The sequence below is a fragment of the Silene latifolia genome, chromosome X (assembly GCF_048544455.1).
Source record: "Silene latifolia isolate original U9 population chromosome X, ASM4854445v1, whole genome shotgun sequence".
In the NCBI taxonomy this organism is placed as follows: Eukaryota; Viridiplantae; Streptophyta; class Magnoliopsida; order Caryophyllales; family Caryophyllaceae; genus Silene; species Silene latifolia.
This window is the reverse complement of record NC_133537.1, coordinates 223,362,032-223,376,372: the sequence shown is the minus strand read 5'-3', so window position 1 is coordinate 223,376,372 and position 14,341 is coordinate 223,362,032.

The window sequence follows — 14,341 nt, the reverse complement described above, 5'->3', positions numbered from 1 at the left end:
CAGAGCTATGCGAGCAATAGACCGACCGGATCATGGGCAAACCGGGAAGTCGAGCTATCGAGTGGAGGTAACCGCAACCGGCGGTAATTCTTATCGAAACCACCACGAACAACAACAACAACAATCGGGGTCGGGTGCTAAGCGACCACATCACCAAGATCTTGTCCGGGGAGGTGGACAGAAGACCAGTGGAAAGCTGTTCATGATGGACAAGAAAGCAGCTGAGGAGGATGCACATGTTATCACCGGTACTTTTCTTGTTAATGGTATTCATACCTTTGTTTTGTTTGATTCGGGGGCTTCTCAGTAGTTTGTATCTTCGAGTCATGTTAAACGGTTGGGTTTGACGGTGTATGAGTCTGTTAGTGGGCAAGTTTTTATACCTTCGGGTGAGTCTGTATCTTGTGGGAGGTTATAGAGGGATGTACCTATGATAGTTGGGCAAGTTGATTTCCCTGTAGATTTGGTAGAGTTTCCTTTTGACGGTTTTGAGATGATAGTTGGGATGGATTGGCTGGGAAAGTATAAAGCTAAGATAGACTGCCATCAAAAGAAAGTGTATTTAAGAGGTCCTAAGGGTGTTAGTGTGTCTTATCGTGGGTTTCTAGTCAAACCCAAAGTTAAGTTGATTTCAGCTGTCACTTTAAAGTCTTACCTGAGGAAGGGATGTCCTTTGATCTTATGCCATGTGAGAGATGACCGGATAGAGAGTCCGACAGTTGATCAGATACCGGTGGTGGGAGAGTTTGCAGATGTTTCTCCAGAGGAGATTCCGGGGTTGCCACCGAAGAGGGAGATAGTTTTCACCGTTTAGTTGAAACCGGGGACGGGGCCAATCTCTAAGGCACCGTACCGTATGGGTCCTAAAGAGATGGAGGAGCTCAAGAAACAGTTAGATGATCTGATAGAGAAGGGATACATTAGACCTAGTGTATCGCCGTGGGGAGCACCAGTTCTTTTCGTGAAGAAGAAGGATGGGAGTTTGAAGTTGTGCATAGATTACAGGGAGCTGAACCGAGTGACGGTGAAGAACAAGTATCCTTTGCCAAGGATAGATGACCTGTTTGATCAGTTGAGTGGTGCATCGGTCTTTTCCAAGATTGATTTGAGGTCGGGGTACCATCAGGTGAAGATTAGAGAGGTGGACATACCAAAGACAGATTTCACGTCGAGGTATGGCCATTATGAGTATGTAGTGATGCCGTTTGGGTTATCTAATGCACCGGCTGTGTTTATGGATTTGATGAATAGAATCTTCAGACAGTTTTTAGACAAGTTTGTGGTGGTATTTATCGATGACATCTTAGTCTACTCTAAGACTAAGGAGGAGCATGAGGAGCATCTGAGGATCGTGTTGCAAACTTTGAGGGAGCATGAGTTGTATGCTAAGTTTGTCCAAGTGTGAGTTCTGTTAGAGAAGTTGCTTTTAAGGGCATGTGATCTCTAAGGAGGGAGTAGCTGTGGATCCAGCGAAGATTGAGGCAGTGACAAAGTGGGAAGCACCAAAGAATATTGCTGAGATCAGGAGTTTTCTGGGTTTAGCTGGGTACTACAGACGGTTCGTGAAAGATTTCTGCAAGATAGCTAGACCTATGACAGCGTTGATGAGGAAAGAGAACAGGTTTCGTTGGGATGAGAGTTGTGAGACGGCGTTCCAAACATTAAAGGAGCGTTTGACCACAGCTCCTATCTTAGCATTGCCTGAAGGGATCGAGAACTTTGAGGTTTATACAGATGCCTCAAAGAATGGGTTAGGATGTGTGTTGATGCAGAACGGTAAAGTGATTGCCTATGCTTCTAGGCAATTGAAGCCTTATGAGGAGAACTAACCTACTCATGATCTGGAGTTGGGTGCAGTGGTGTTTGCTCTTAAGATATGGAGACATTACCTTTATGGAGCAATCTTTAAGGTATTTTCTGATCACAAGAGTCTCAAGTATATTTTCACTCAAAAGGAGTTGAACATGAGACAGAGGAGATGGATGGAGCTGATTGGCGATTATGACATGGAAATTATCTACCATGAAGGGAAGGCCAATGTAGTTCTTGATGCTTTGAGTAGGAAGAGTGTACATTCTTCTTCGTGTGCAACAGCTCTATCTTTGATGAGGCCGAGAGATGAGGTAGCGAGGTTTGGGATACATATGATGCGAAAGGAGATGCCATGGGTGATCCTGACGGTGCGGCAGGTTTTATGATGACATTCGAGGTAAGCAGGCGTTGGATCCTAAGATAGTGGAGTGGAGAGCTGGAGTAGAGAAAGGGACAGTGTCTCGATTCTCCATTCACACAGATGGTAGTTTGAGGTTTGATGGTAGGTGGTGTGTTCCTAATGATGAGGAGTTGAAAAAGACTATCATGACAGAGGCACATTGCACACCATATTCAGTACATCCAGGTGGTGACAAGCTATACAAGGATTTGAAGAACACGTTTTGGTGGCCTGGGATGAAGAAAGAAACAGCAGAGTTTGTGGCCCGTTGTTTGACATGCCAGAGAGTAAAAGGGGAATAGCGACGACCACAAGGTAAGATTCAGTCTTTATCGGTACCTGAGTGGAAGTGGGAATCCATTTCCATGGATTTTATCGTGGGTTTGCCAAAGAGTCAACAAGGTAACAACATGATTTGGGTAATAGTGGATCGACTGACCAAGTCAGCTCACGTTGTTCCAATGAAAGATACATGAACTAAAGCACAATTGGCTATGGCCTATCGAAAGAACGTGCTTAAGTTACATGGAGTCCCTAAGGACATAGTGTCTGACAGAGATGCGAGATTTATATCAAGGTTTTGGAAAGAGTTGCAGGAATCGTTGGGAACAACTTTGAAGATGAGTACATCATTTCATCCTGCGACAGACGGACAGACTGAGAGAACAATCAAAACACTTGAGGATATGTTGCGAGCTTGTGTGATGGACTTTGGTGGTAGCTGGGAACAGAGGTTGTATTTGATATAGTTCTCTTACAACAACAGCTATCACACTAGTATTGGTATGGCACCGTTTGAGGCTTTGTATGGGAGGAGATGCAGGAGTCCGATTTGTTGGGACGATAGTGCTGAGGCAGTGGTTTTAGGACCAGAGATGGTGCATGAGATGGTGGAACAGATTAAGATGATCAGGGAACGGATGAGAGCAGCTCAGGATAGGCAAAAGAGTTATGCAGATCTACATCACCGGGACATAGAGTTTCAAGTTAGGGACAAGGTATTTTTTGAAAGTGTCTCCTATGCGTGGGGTTATGAGATTTGGGAAGAAAGGCAAGCTAAGTCAGAAGTTTATTGGGCCTTATGAGATCTTAGAGCGAGTTGGGGAAGTTGCATATCGTCTGGCTTTACCAGCTGCGCTAGAGAGAGTGCATAATGTGTTTCATGTATCGCAGCTGCGGAAGTATGTGAGTGACCCGTCACATGTGTTAGAGGCAGAGAGCTTAGAGCTAGATGAGTCCTTATCATATCTTGAGGTGCCTAAGCAGATTCTTGACCGAAAGGTTAGGAAGACTAGGAGTGGTGAGACAGTTTTGCTTAAGATCCTTTGGTCTAACCACGAGACTGAGGAAGCTACATGGGAGCCAGAGGAAGCTATGAAAGAGCGTTACCCTTTTCTTTTTAATCAGGTATGTATGGTTACGGGGACGTAATCTTGTTTCTTTTACGGGGGTAGGAGATGATCGCGAAGAGTTTTTAAGAGTTTTATACCCTTTTTGTATGTCGTGTCGGTATGTTTGTCGGGATGAGTTGGGTTAGTAACATGTTTTATGTTGAGCTTCGTTTTGATTGTTGAGTCGGAAGTGTTGTGGGAGTACCTTTGTTTAGTTGTGGTTTGAACTTCGGGGACGAAGTTTTTTTTATGGAGGGAAGACTGTAATACTCCTTATTTATGAGTCTTTGGGTACTCTATCGAGAAGGCCTTACTCTGTCGAGTAAGGGTAAGTTGCATTTTAAAATAGTTTCTGACCTGTTGGGTACTCGATCGAGTAACTAGGATACTCGATCGAGTAAGGGGGTACTCGATCGAGTACCTTAGATACTCGATCGAGTAGCCGGTTTACGGGGAGTTTTTCTCGGGTTTTGTTAATTATGCGATTAAGATATATAACCTTTTCCGTCATCATTCTAAACACTTTTGCAAAACCTAATTTACTGTCAAAGAGAGAAAGCAAGTACGTTCATCATCTTAATCGCATTGTTAGAAAATCCCGGAGTTTGGAAGGTCGGTTTTCATCGTTTGTTATACCGTTGAGATCCTTGCGTCAAGGGTAAGATCTATGTACCCTTTTTGTTGTCTTTCCTTTAAGTTGGTTAAACCCTAATCTAGGGATTTGGGGGTTTTTGAGTAGTTTGTGATTTGGTAGCATTTGTATGTTGTATGATAGGGGAGGTTTCGTAGAAGAAGCTTTTGATACAACTCGTGAGAGACCGTCGATAGTTGTGCTTTCGGGTAGGATTTCCTACTCAGTATTAGTCCCATAATGGGATGATTGTTGATGTGTTGTGGTTGATTGAATAATATAGTAATTGTATTGTGACGGTTTGTTGATTGTGATTGTTTGTCTCTGGTTCTCGAGGCGTGTCCTCGGCTGAGTGGGGTCACTTGCGGGAGTGGCTTCACGCCCTAGTTTCGCCCTTCGTGGAATCCGCCATGGAAGGGGATGTGCACATTAATGGACAGGGTTATCGCTCATTATGAGGAGCGGGGATTTGGTGGGTACGGCTGCGGTCCCCCACCGGGTGGGCTGTCCAAAGGGACGATCGGTGATTGAGATTGTTGGGATTGGTGTGGTTGTGTGTGTGTGTGTGACGGTTAAGGCATGTCTGTTTATCTTATTGTTGATATATTAAGTTGTGTGATTAGTCTTGACCCGGTTGTTGTTTTGTAAACTGCGGTGATCCATTCGGGATGGTGAGCGATGAATGAGCGGGTTTGAGTTGAGTAATCTTGGGATAGATGGGATGTGCCACCGTCTGACGATAGAAGTCTTCCGCTGTAGTCTTTTAGTTTTATGACATTTCAGTATTTCAGTAGACAGTTGGTTTTAAGAACTTGTACCCGTATTTTGGGATTTGGTTTCTGTAACACCCCCATACTCCAAGTGCGTTACCAGGACCACTCAGGTATGAAGACATCACCATCTCGGTCGCCCGAGGTATGATAATCAAATAGACAAAACAGAAACAACGATTATTATAAATAGTTTAATGAATAAATACAATCCTCAAAACCAAACCAAAGTACGATACAATATTCTCAAATGATGTCTAACTGAAATGTAAACAAACTAAGACTACAGCGGAAGACTCCTATCCTCATGTTGTGGCATCCCAGCTATCCCAGTACTCATCTCAATACCTGCTCAATATCTGCTCACCATCCCCGAATGGATCACCGCAGGTTTACAAAACAACACCGGGTCGAGATTAATCACACAATCAATATAGATAACAATAATAAGATAAACAGACAGCTGAACTGTCACACACACACACACACACACCACCAAATCCCAACATCTCAATACTGACTGTCCACTGGACCAGCCCTGCCAGTGGGGGACCGCAGCCATTCCCACCTAAGCCCTGCTCATCGTACGAGCGATAACCCTGTCCCATTAATGTGCACATCCCCTTCCGTGGCGGGTTCCACGAAGGGCGAAACTAGGGCGTGAAGTCACTCCCGCAAGTGACCCCACTCAGCCGAGAACGCATCTCGAGAACCATCAACAGCAATCACAACCACAAACACAATACAATCATCATATCAAGCAACTAACTACAGCATATCACCAATATCCCATTATGGGATTAATACTGAGTAGGAAATCCTACCTGGAAAGCACAACAAGCAGACGGTATCTACAGCTGTATCAAAACGCCTCTTCTACGAATCCTCCTCCTAACACATAACACATAAAGACTACACATCACATACTACTCATAAAACCCCCAATCCCTAAATTAGGGTTTAACCAATCTTAACAAAACATTATAAAAATTATGTTAAAAGCTTACCCTCGACGTAAGGAACTCAACGATACGAACTACGACACGAACTGACCGTCTGAACTCCGGGAATTGCTAAGAATGCGATTAGGAAGATGAACTGACTGCTTTCTCTCTTAAACAGGGTTTTAGGTTTTGTAAAAGTGATTTAAAACAATGACGATTATGTTTAAATACCTTAATCGCATAATTAACAAAACCCCATTAAACTATTTATAATAATCGTTGTTTCTGTTTTGTCTATTTGATTATCATACCTCGGGCGACCGAGATGGTGATGTCTTCATACCTGAGTGGTCCTGGTAAGGCACTTGGAGTATGGGGGTGTTACAAATGGTATCAGAGAGACGATCCTGAAACCTGTAACCAATGAACTTAATGAACATAGGGAGTCAATTAAAATGAACCCGGGGTAAAAGTTGTAGGAGCTAGTGCAAAGGCTTGGGAGACGTCCTAAACTCGCGGGGGTCGCCCTACAACTTTGAACCGGTCACATGGGGGAAGTGTTTGTCGTATGTGTGTTTGGTTAACTTGTTTACAAATGTGATGGATGTGTTGATTGATGGATGTTCGAATTAGAAGTTGAGAGGTGAAAGAAAAGTGATGATATGTATATAGAAACTGTTGATGAAATGATAGCATGTTGAATGTTTTACAACGTGGCAATTAATAGCATGATTGTTATGATATAATATGTGATTTATAAAGTTAGCATGTTAGCATATGACGTAATATGCGGGTAGCTCTTACGTATTAGTGTTACTCGATCGAGTGGGACTGACTCGATCGGGTGGGTTTTTGGCGATTTTGAGTCCAGAATCGAGTTTTGGGGCACTCGATCGAGTAACTAGGGGTACTCGATCGAGTAGGGGGTCACTCGATCGAGTAGCCTAGATACTCGATCGAGTAGGTAAGAGATCAGAAGGTCTGTTTCTTTCTGGAGTTTGGGTACTCGATCGAGTACGTGGGGCACTCGATCGAGTAGCCCGTTACTCGATCGAGTGTGTTTGGGAACTCGATCGAGTGGGTTTTGGGCATCGTGTGTTCGTGTTTTGAGGTTTAGTACGTGTGTTTATGTTTACCCTTTCTTATATAGCTTCAAGATGCCGCCCAAGAGAACTGCTTTGTATGCGAGAGCTGAGCTTATGACCGTGGATGACATCGTTAAGATGTTAGAGCACCAGGACGCTCTTATTGAGACTCTGAAGAGAGTGAATGAGGACAAGGATAAGAGTAAGGAGAAGGAGGTTGATCATTCTAAAATCAGCCTCTATATTGCGAGGTTTAACCCGAAAGAATACAAGGAAGTTGGGGAGCCTAATCTGCTTGATAGTTGGCTGAGAGAGATGGAGAACATCTTAGACTTGGTTCATTGTCCCGATGAGATGAGGGTGGAACAGTGCGTTCTATCCGAGGGAGGCGCGAGGCAAGTGGTGGGATTCGGTGAAGGTGAGTGCTAAGGAGATATACACCAACCAAGGCTTACCTCGCTATACCTTGGGAGGAGTTTCGTAGGGGGTCGTGAGGAAGGAGTTCGTGCCGGAGCATGTGAGGAGTAAGTTGAGGGAAGAGTTTGATAAGTTTAAGATGACCGTTGAGATGTCGGTGGCCGAGTACTACGACAGTTCAATGAGAAGTCCAGGTATCTTTGAGGATATGGGTTTGAGTGAGGAGAACCTGGCATTGAGGTTTGAGAGAGGGTTGACTACCACGATTATGGATAAGTTACCCGTGGGAATCCTTACCGATGTTAAGGAAGCTTATGAGAGGGTGGAAGAGGCTGAGAGGCTGGTGGAGATGGCTCGGGGAGAGGTCCGGTGGTGAGAAGAGGAAGTCTGAGAGCGAGGGTGGTGGCCAATCTAATTAAAAGAAAGGCAACCACAATCGATCCTAAGGGTTTTCTTAAGGTCGTGGGTTCGATCTTGGGGCTTCCTTTGGGCGTGGCCGTGGGAGTGTGAGCAATAGGCTGGGAGTGACTGCCTTCGGTTGTGGTGGCGTAGGCCACAAGAGACATGAGTGCACGAGTGCACCGAGATCTTTTCGAGAGACTGCGCGAGCTTCGCGAGCAAATGCACCGGCTGGATCATGGCCAAACCGGGAAGTCGAGTTACCGCAGTGGAGGCAACCGCAACGGCGGTAATTCTTATCAGAAGACACCGACGAACAACAACAACAATCAAGGGTCGGGTGCTAAGCCGACCGCATCAGCCAGTACTGTCCAGGGAGGTGGGCAGAAGACCAGTGGCAAGTTGTTCATGATGGAGAAGAAGGCAGCTGAGGAAGATGCGCACGTTATCACCGGTACATTCCTTGTTAATGGTATTCCTACGTTTGTTTTGTTTGATTCGGGGCTTCTCGATCGTTTGTGTCTTCGAGTCATGTAAAACAGTTGGGTTTGAGAGTATATGAGTCTGTTAGTGAGCAAGTTTTCATACCTTCGGGTGAGTCTGTATCGTGTGGGAGGTTGTTTGGAGATGTATCTTTGATAGTTGGGCAAGTCGATTTCCCTGTGGACTTGCTAGAGTTTCCTTTTAATGGTTTTGAGATGATAGTTGGGATGGACTGGTTAGGAAAGTATAAAGCTAAGATAGACTGTCATCAAAAGAAAGTGTCCTTAAGAGGTTCAAAGGGTGTTAGTGTGTCTTATCGTGGGTTTCTGGTCAAACCCAAAGTTAAGTTGATTGCAGCTGTCACCTTGAAGTCTTATCTGAGGAAGGGATGTCCGTTGATCTTGTGCCATGTGAGAGATGACCGGATAGAGAGTCCGACAGTTGATGAGATACCAGTGGTGGGAGAGTTTGCGATGTTTTTCCGAAGAGATTCCGGGGTTGCCACCGAAGAGGGAGATAGATTTCACCGTGGAGTTGAAGCCGGGGACGGGGCCAATCTCTAAGGCACCGTACCGTATGGGTCCTAAGGAGATGGAGGAGCTTAGGAAGCATTTGGATGATTTGATAGAGAAGGGATACATTAGACCAAGTGTATCGCCTTGGGGAGCACCCGATTGTTCGTGAAGAAGAAAGATGGGAGCTTGAGGCTGTGCATAGATTACAGGGAGCCGAACCGTGTGACGATAAAGAACAAGTATCCTTTGCCAAGGATAGATGACTGTTTGATCGGTTGAGTGGTGCAACATCTTTTCTAAGATTGATTTGAGGTCGGGTACCATCGGTTGAAGATTAGAGAGGTGGACATACCGAAGACAGCTTTCACGTCAAGGTATGGCCATTATGAGTATGTGGTGATGCCGTTTGGGTTGTCTAATGCGCCGGCGGTGTTTATGGATTTGATGAATAGAATCTTGAGCTTCTTGGACCAGTTTGTGGTGGTGTTTATCGATGACATCTTAGTCTACTCTAAGACTAAGGAGGAGCATGAGGAGCATCCGAGGATCGTGTTGCAGACTTTGAGGGATCATGAGTTGTATGCTAAGCTGTCCAAGTGTGAGTTACGGTTAGAGAAAGTTGCTTTTAAGGGCATGTAATCTCTAAAGATGGGGTAGTCAGTGGATCCGGCGAAGATTGAGGCGGTGACAAAGTGGGAAGCACCGAAGAATGTTCTTTGAGGTTAGGAGTTTCTTGGGTTTAGCTGGATACTACAGACGGTTCGTGAAAGATTTCTCCAAGATAGCTAGACCGATGACAGCGTTGATGAGGAAAGAGAACAGGTTTCGTTGGGATGAGAGTTGTGAGACGGCGTTCCAAACACTAAAGGAGCGTTTGACCACAGCTCCTATCCTCGCATTGCCTGAAAGGAGCGAGAATTTTGAGGTTTATACAGATGCCTCGAAGAATGGGTTAGGATGTGTGTTGATGCAGAATGGTAAAGTGATTGCCTATGCTTCTAGGCAGTTGAAGCCTTATGAGGAGAACTACCCTACTCATGATCTGGAGTTGGGTGCAGTGGTGTTTGCTCTCAAGATTTGGAGACATTACCTTTATGGAGCAATCTTTAAGGTATTTTCTGATCACAAGAGTCTTAAGTACATCTTCACGCAGAAGGAGTTGAACATGAGACAGAGGAGGTGGATGGAGCTGATTGGCGATTACGACATGGAGATTATCTACCATGAAGGGAAAGCCAATGTTGTAGCTGATGCTTTGAGTAGGAAGAGTGTACATTCCCTGTGTACAGCTCTATCTTTGATGAGGCTGAGGGATGAGGTAGCGAGCTTTGGGATACATATGATGCAGAAAGGAGATGCCATGGGTGATATGACAGTACATCTGGAGTTTTATGATGACATTCGGGATAAGCAGGCTTTGGATCCTAAGTTAGTTGAGTGGAGAGCTGGAGTAGAGAAAGGGACAGTGTCCCGGTTTTCTTTTCATACAGATGGAAGTTTGAGGTTTGATGGTAGGTGGTGTGTACCTAATGATGAGGAGTTGAAAAAGACGATCATGACAGAAGCGCATTGCACACCATATTCAGTTCATCCAGGTGGAGACAAGCTATACAAGGATTTGAAGAAAACGTTTTGGTGGCCTGGGATGAAGAAAGAGACAGCTGAGTTTGTGTCCCGTTGTTTGACTTGCCAAAGAGTTAAAGGGGAACAGAGAAGACCACAAGGTAAGATTCAGTCTTTAGAGGTGCCTGAGTGGAAGTGGGAATCCATTTCCATGGATTTCATTGTGGGTTTGCCTAAGAGTCAACAAGGTAACAACATGATTTGGGTGATAGTGGATCGTCTGACCAAGTCAGCTCACTTTGTTCCAATGAAAGATACATGGACTAAGGCACAATTGGCTATGGCCTATCGAAAGAACGTGCTTAAGTTACATGGAGTCCCTAAGGACATAGTGTCTGACAGAGATGCGAGGTTTATATCGAGGTTTTGGAAAGAGTTGCAGGAATCGTTGGGAACAACTTTGAAGATGAGTACAGCATTTCATCCTGCGACAGATGGGCAGACTGAGAGAACAATCAAGACTCTTGAGGATATGTTGCGAGCTTGTGTGATGGATTTTGGTGGTAGTTGGGAGCAGAGGTTGGACTTGATAGAGTTTTCTTACAACAACAGCTATCACACCAGTATTGGTATGGCACCGTTTGAGGCTTTGTATGGGAGGAGATGTAGGAGTCCAATCTGTTGGGACGATAGTCTTTGAGCATGGTTTTAGGACCAGAGATGGTGCATGAGATGGTGGAGCAGTTAAGATGATCGGGGAACGGATGAGAGCGGCCCAGGATCGACAAAAGAGTTATACAGATATACATCGTCGGGACATAGAGTTTCAAGTTGGGGACAAGGTTCTTCTGAAAGTGTCTCCGATGCGTGGAGTTATGAGATTTGGGAAGAAAGGCAAGCTAAGTCAGAAGTTTATAGGGCCTTATGAGATCTTAGAGCGAGTTGGGGAAGTTGCTTATCGTCTGGCGTTACCAGCTGCGTTAGAGAGAGTGCATAATGTGTTTCATGTATCGCAGTGCGAAGTATGTGAGTGACCCGTCACATGTGTTGGAGGCAGAGAGCTTAGAGCTAGATGAGTCTTTATCATACCTTGAGGTGCCTAAGCAGATTCTAGACCGAAAGGTTAGAAAGACTAGGAGTGGCGAGACAGTTTTGCTTAAGATCCTTTGGTCTAACCACGAGACCGAGGAAGCTACATGGGAGGCAGAGGATATCATGAAAGAACGTTACCCTTTCCTCTTTGATCAGGTATGTATGGTTACGAGGACGTAACCTTGTTTCTTTTAGGGGGGTAGGAGATGATCGCGAGAGTTTTTAAGAGTTTTATACACCTTTTATATGTTGTGTCGGGATGTTCGTCGGGATAAGTTGGGTTAGTATCATGTTTTATGTTCGGTTGCTGAGTCGGGAATGTTATGGGAGTACCTTTGTTTAGTAGTGGTTTGAACTTCGGGGACGAAGTTCCTTTTAAGGAGGGAAGACTGTAATACTCCGTATTTATAAGTCTTGGGGTACTCTATCGAGTAGCCCTTACTCTGTCGAGTAAGGGCAAGTTGCGAAATAAAATAGTTTCTGACCTGTTGGGTACTCGATCGAGTAGCTGGGGTACTCGATCGAGTAAGGGGGTACTCGATCGAGTACCATGGGTACTCGATCGAGTGTCCGGTTTTACGGGGAGTTTTTCTCGGGTTTTGTTAATTATGCGATTAAGGTATTTAAACATAATCGTCATTGTTTTAAATCACTTTTACAAAACCTAAAACCCTGTTTAAGAGAGAAAGCGATCATTCATCTTCCTAATCGCATTCTTAGCAATTCCGGAGTTCGAGACGGTCGGTTCGTGTCGTAGTTCGTATCGTTGAGTTCCTTGCGTCGAGGGTAAGCTTTTAACATAATTTTTATAATGTTTTGTTAAGATTGGTTAAACCCTAATTTAGGGATTAGGGGTTTTATGAGTAGTATGTGATGTGTAGTCTTTATGTGTTATGTGTTAGGAGGAGGATTCGTAGAAGAGGCGTTTTGATACAAATTGTAGATACCGTCTCGCTTGTTGTGCTTTCCGGTAGGATTTCCTACTCGGTATTAATCCCATAATGGGATATTGGTGATATCTTTGTAGTTAGTTGCTTGATATGATGATTGTATTGTGTTTGTGGTTGTGATTCTTTGTTGATGGTTCTCGAGATGCGTTCTCGGCTGAGTGGGGTCACTTGCGGGAGTGACTTCACGCCCTAGTTTCGCCCTTCGTGGAACCCGCCACGGAAGGGGATGTGCACATTAATGGGACAGGGTTATCGCTCGTACGATGAGCGGGGCTTAGGTGGGAACACTGCGGTCCCCCATCGGCGGGCTGGTCCAAAGGGACAGGCCAATATTGAGATGTTGGGATTTGGTGGTGTGTGTGTGTGTGTGACAGTTCAGCTGTCTGTTTATCTTATTATTGTTATCTATATTGATTGTGTGATTAGTACTGACCCCGGTGTTGTTTTGTAAACCTGCGGTGATCCATTCGGGGATGGTGAGCGGATATTGAGCGGTATTGAGATGAGTCTGGGATAGCTGGGATGCCACGACATGAGGATAGGAGTCTTCCGCTGTAGTCTTAGTTTGTTTACATTTCAGTTAGACATCATTTGAGAATATTGTATCGTACTTTGGTTTGGTTTTGAGGATTGTATTTATTCCTTAAACTATTTATAATAATCGTTGTTTCTGTTTTGTCTATTTGATTATCATACCTCGGGCGACCGAGATGGTGATGTCTTCATACCTGAGTGGTCCTGGTAAGGCACTTGAAGTATGGGGGTGTTACAGTTTCAGTTGTACTTTTCACTAAAGTTATATCATTTAAGTTGTTTCGTTATTGTCTTATGAATATCATGCCTCGGGTAACCGAGATGGTAATATCTTCATACCTGAGTGGTCCTGGTAAGGCACTTGGAGTATGGGGGTGTTACATGAGGGCACTCGATCGAGTATCCTCAGTTCTGAATGCTCTCTTATGCGATATCAAACAAGGAAATATACCAATTTCCGGGGTTTCATCCCCGCCATCATGTACTTACATAGCAAGTGCAGAAAATCCAGCACAAAATATGGCCTTATGGCCGATTACAAACCGAATAAAATCCAACTACCAAAATAAAAGTAACAATCCAACGTAAATCAGCTAAAACAAGCACAAGAAAACAAACGACGGTCACTCAAGGTCACCGCCTCGATCCTCCTCCATATCATCATCTTCTCCTACTCCCGAGGTACCAGCTTCCGACGTGCCTCCCTTGGTAGTAGCTCCCGTGCCGGGGTCTCCTCCGGTCCTCCATGGTGCAAGGCACCCACAGGGGTAGCTCGTAGGGGCTCCCCATGTAGCCAGATCCACCCCGTAGGCGTGAAAGACACCACTTTCATTCCCCACGCCGCGCCACCAAACCGGTTGGGCCAAGTTTGTTCCCACACCCTGAATATAGGCCATCTCGAGAAGGTTGCGAAGCACCAAGGCATTGGACACTCTCTTTGTGAGCTCGCTCACCTACATCTGAGGGCTAAAAGAAAAAGGGTAGCCTGGGTACTGGTAATGAGGAGGTCCCTGCTGCAAAAACTGAGACTCCCCAACCACCTCTCTCGCTCTACGGGGTCCTCTCCCGTCCATGGGCGCCTGGTCCTCATTTCTAGCATGATCTCCCCCAAACGGCTTAGGCATCTCCTCCCGAAGGTCATCCATGATCCAGTACGTCTGATCGGGAAGGCTAGCCTCTGCACTCCCATGGGCAGCCTCAGCCAACGGCTCGGTCACAGGTAGGTGGTCTGGGTCGGGCACTCTCATCCAACTCCTACCTCGCACTCTCCAAGCTAAACCCTCGTCATCCAAAACCCGCAACCACTTCTGATGAATGAAGTAGGCCTTATCCAAGGTCTGGACAACCAGGGTCAA